A 5,406-nucleotide genomic window follows, 5' to 3' on the forward strand; every position below is an offset into this window, starting at 1 on the left:
AAGATAAATATGTTTGATATTCTCAAAGATGGAGAACAGAGTACAGAGTGAAAAAGGTGACAGTTGACAGCTATATATATACATAAAGAATGAAGGGAGATGAAGGAAAACTTCTTGAGAGATAGGGGAAATACACGATGGTCCAAAATCAATGGTCATTACTCTTCGTAACCGACGCGTGGGATTAATCGGTGAATATGGAAAATTGCAGTTGAAAATAAAGAAGGTGATGTGTAAAAGGTAAGGGAACAACATGATGATTGTACGTGGAAAAGAGACAAAATTTATGATCAAGCGGCTGTAACGTTAAGGAAGACAAAAAATTATATTTGAAAATTTATGAAAAGTCTGACAAGAAAGTGATTTCAGTTGGTCTCGAGGTGATTTGGGGGCTGAGTACAGAAGGTATTAATCATGCAAGGCGGATCGGTTATCGTAAAAGGAACAATTTTTCCAAGGGAGAGAACCATGATCAACTTCCAAATTAATGATGACTTAGCATCAAAGTTCTTGGGAAATTAAAAGGTACCTGGGGAAAAGGCGTAGTGGCTGACCAAGAGAGATGGATGATTTCGGCGGAGAGTAGGTTTAAACCTACCGATCGAGTTTCATATAAAATCAACTCTGGTCAATAGGCTTGGGGGCTTATGTTGTTACTAAAGTATCCATCTCCAATTTATACCGGTTTATCGGGCTTGACCGGGTTCGATTGATGTAGACAGAGTGATTCATGAGCCTGACCGAAGGAATAAAGGAGAGATGATCAGAGCCATCCAAAGAGGAGCGATGGTCCGACGGTCATGATTGAAAGGACGTGACTAGCGGGAAAGTTCATATAAAAGCAGGAGGGTCATTCGAAAAGGTAAGTCTCTCAGAAGAACACAGACACTAGATCAGAACTAAAGATTACTCCATTAAAATAAGCTCTGAAGCTCCTTCGAAGCTGGAGGAACCCTCCTTACAAATCTGACAAGATCGTCGGAGACGCGACGCCGATCAAGATGATCGGCTCCGTCTCTAACTAGTGTTTTCTTATCTTTTCAGTGTTCGAGAGGCTGACGGAAGAATCAAATCATCCAGGTCGGTCCAGATCTGAGGAGTTCGGTGCGAAGGAGGCGGTTCAAGGCGATCGGCAATTTTAGCACCAACAGTTTCAACGAGGCATTTAAAAGTAAAATTCCCAACTGAAGGAGGCATTGGAGAATGCAAATATGATCAGAGAACCTCGAGGCAAAGCTATACAACTTTCTTGAAAGATTCAAAGTCACAAGGTAAGGCTCTTGCCCTTACTGTTGAGGTTATGGACAATAGCGATGAAGAAAAAATTTAGAGAGGAGAACCAGTGGAGAAGCTAGAAAAAATTTCTTTTGATCTCGATAATCCAGACAGGGGAACCCTGATTGGGGATGATCAGACCAATCAAGACAAGGACCTGTTGAAAGAATTTCTTCGACTAAATGCAGATGTCTTTGCCTGGTTAGTACAAGACATGCCAGGTTTGAGCAGGGAGGTAGCAGAACACTGTCTCTGGATAGACAATACTGCAAAGCCAGTCAAACAAAGATGGAGGAATTTCTCATTAGAAAAACATGATGTGATCAAAATCGAAGTGGAAAAGCTCAGAAAGTCAAAATTTATTGAGCAGATTGAATGTCCCAAATGGCTGGCAAATGTCGTAATGGTGAAGAAGCATAATGGCAAGTGGAGAATGTGTGTGGATTACTGATTTGAACAAGGCTTGTCCTAAAGATTGTTATCCTCCGCCATGAATTGATCAGTTGATTAATGCCACATCAGGTTAGCAAATGTTAAGTTTTATGGATGCTTATTCTGGCTATAATCAAATTCTTATGAAGAAGGAGGACCAACCTCACACGACATTTATGACGAATCGAGAAAGCTATTGTTACAAGGTTATGCCTTTCGGATTAAAAAATGCTGGAGCAACATATCAAAGGGAAATGAATAAGTTGTTTGCTGATCAGATCGGAAGGAATATGGAGGTTTATGGTGATGATCTTCTTGTAAAAAGCCAATTCAGATATGATCATCTCACTGATCTAAAGGAATGCTTTGATGTACTCAGAAGGAATGGAATGAGACCTAACCCTGAGAAGTGTGCATTTGGAGTTTCATTTGGTAAATTCCTGGGTTATATGGTTACACAGGTATTGAGGCAAATCCAGAAAAAATCAAGGCCATTCTGGATATGTCAGCACCCAGCAATATGAAAGAGATCCAGAGTTTAACAGGAAGAGTTGCCAGCATTGAGCAGATTCTTATCCAAATTAGGGGATAAGTGTGCACCATTCTTCAAGGCGTGGAAAAATTTAAATGCACTTAACGAATTCAAATGGTCAGAGGACTGTCAAAGTTCGTTTGAAGAATTAAAAAGAAGGTTGACCAGTCCGCCAGTTCAATCTCGGCCGAAACCAGGGAAGTCTTGCAGATATATTTATCTTCTTCAAAAGTGGTAGTGAGTGCAGTATTAATTTGAGAAGAAGGTATTGTCCAAAATCCTATCTACTTTGTAAGTCATACATTGTTAGATGCAGAGTCTAGATATCCAGAATTTGGAAACACATGCCTTAGCTTTGATAATAGCAGCTAGAAAGCTTAGGCCCTATTTTCAGGCTCATCCAATTGTTGTTCCTACTAACTGGCCTTTAAAGAAAATATTACATAAACCTGATCTTGTCAGGAGAATGGTATCATGGGTAGCAGAATTGACAGAACATGATATAGACTATAAGGCCAGAACTGCGATAAAGGCACAAGTCTTAGCTGATTTTATTGCTGAAAGTATTTCATCACCAGAAGAGCAGAAAGATTCTAGTGAAATATCTACTGGGTGGATTCTTCATGTGGACGGATCAAGTCATTCTCAGGGATCAAGAGCAGGCATGATTTTACAAAGTCCGTTTGGATTTGTAATTCAAAACGCTCTTCAATTTAACATCCATGCTTCAAATAATGAAGCAGAGTATGAAGCTCTCATTGCGGGATTACGACTGGCCAAATCCCTATGTGTGCAAAACATTGAAGTGAAAAGCGATTCTGAGCTGGTGGTCAGTCAAGTCACGGGAGTATATGAAGCGAAAGATGATCGAATGATCAGTTATCTTAAGAAGGTGTTAGAATGTAAAAGATGGGTTTTCACAATTCTCAATTATGAGAATATCAATAAATCAGAACACAATGGCAGATTCTCTTGTGAAGTTAGCATCCGCAAAATTTACTTCTTTACCGCATGCTGTATATATCGAGGCACTGGATATTCCAGCATATTCAGAGCCAGAGATAATGGAAATTGATACAGAAGTGTCTTGGATGGATCATATTATATAGTATCTTAAAGAGGATATTCTTCTTGAAGACAAAGAAAAGGCCAGAACTTTGAAAAGAAGAGCTGCAAAGTTTATTCTAAAGAATGAACTGTTATATAAAAGAACAATTTATGGGCCACTTTTGAAGTGTTTGGGACCATCTAATGCACAATATGCTCTGGCGGAGGTCCATGAAGGGATATGTGGAAGTCATCTAGGTGGGAAAGCTTTGGCCTATAAAATTCCGAGGCAAGGATTCTATTGGCCACAAATGCAAGATGAAGCAATTGAATATGTAAGGAGATGCCATCAGTGCCAAATTCATGCTCCAATCCAGAACCAACCGGCAGAACAGCTGACATCAATTCTCAATCCCATTCCATTTGCAATGTGGGGGATGGATTTACTTGGTCCATTTCCTGTTGCGTCTGGAGGAAGAAAATTTGTGGTAGCTGCAATTGTTTATTTTACAAAATGGGTGGAGGCAAAAGCCTTAGCCACAACCACAACAAATCAAATTGAGAAGTTTTTCAGAAATAAGGTCACCTTCAGATATAGTCTGCCAAAAGTCGTATTGACAAAGGAAAAAATCAGCATCAAACCCGAGAAACTGTGGAAAGCTCTCCGCAAATTGGAAAGGACCATATATGGTAACAAAGACTATGAGCAAAAATACATATTGGCTCAGGGATGTTTATGGAAGCTGTTTGAGGCGACCATGGAATGTAATTCACCTCAAGAAGTATTATCAATAGAAAGGGAGTAGAATTTTCTAGTATTCTTGAAGAAATTATTTCTATCAACCATTGTCACCAAAATATTCTTCTTCAAATTGTGCAAAAGGTCTTTTCATTGATCCAATTTTCTGATCATGCTTTCTAAAGCTGATCCAGGATCATTCCTTCCGAGGATGATCCCGGCTTTCCGAAGTCAACCTCTAGTAAGCCAGCCTTCCGATGCCTGATTATGCTAGTTGATCACGGATCATTCCTTCCTAGGGTGGTCCCGACTTTTTGTAAGTCAGGCTCAAGTAGCCAACCTTCCAAGGCCTGATCATGCTTTCCGAAGTTGATCACGGATCATTCCTTTCGAGGGTGGTCCTGACTTTTCGTAAGTCAGGCTCAAGTAGCCAACCTTCCGAGGCCTGGTCATGCTTTCCGAAGCTGATCACGGATCATTCCTTCCGAGGGTGGTCCCGACTTTCCGTAAGTCAGGCTCAAGTAGCCAGCCTTCCGAGGCCTGGTCATGCTTTCTGAAGCTGATCACAGATCATTCCTTCCGAGGGTGGTCCTGACTTTCCGTAAGTCAAGCTCAAGTAGCCAGCCTTCTGAGGCAGCCTTTTGATCAAGGGCAGAGGAGTTTATCAAGAAGATTTCTTACAAGACAGATTATATTGAAGATTCTAATCAAAGTTGCTAAGATTTTATTCAACTATTGTCTAAGGACAGAGAGTTTTTAATCAGCTATTAAGGCTCTTGTCAGCCGTTTTCTCTAAAGACTTTTGATTAGCTATTGAGGCTCTCATCAGCCGTTTTCTTTGAGGGCATCTGATCAACTATTAAGGCTTTCGTCAATTGTTTTCTTAAAAAGCTTCATCAGCCACTTTTTCCTAAGAATACTTCATCAACAATTAATCAAAGATATAGCAGCGGATCAGAAGTACAACAAGTGGTCAGAAGTATAGTGTGTGATCAAATGTGCAACAAGTCAAGGATTGTTGCCATTTTTCATGTTTATGATCAACGTTGCAAAGATTCTCTTCAAAATATTATTTTATCAGAGCCACAGAGAGAAAAAGAAAAGAAAGGGAAGTTCTATTGATATAAAAAGAGATTAACAAAGTTATAGCCATTGTATCTATCACGCCCTCCCAGCCGGTACCCTATCTGGCATACCCGAGAGTGTGATCCACAGCCCGAAGATCAGGTATCGAGTGATCAACCTCCCACATAAACAATAACATAATCATGAACAATCACAATAAAAGTGCGGAAGATAAATCATAGATCCAATAAAGAAAGAATGAATCATAAATGAATCAGAATAATAGATATAATCAGAGTATCAAACAGATAAGTAA

Source organism: Hakea prostrata, chromosome 4 (assembly GCF_041222555.1).
Source record: "Hakea prostrata isolate BN-2017 chromosome 4, UWA_Hpros_2, whole genome shotgun sequence".
Lineage (NCBI taxonomy): Eukaryota > Viridiplantae > Streptophyta > Magnoliopsida > Proteales > Proteaceae > Hakea > Hakea prostrata.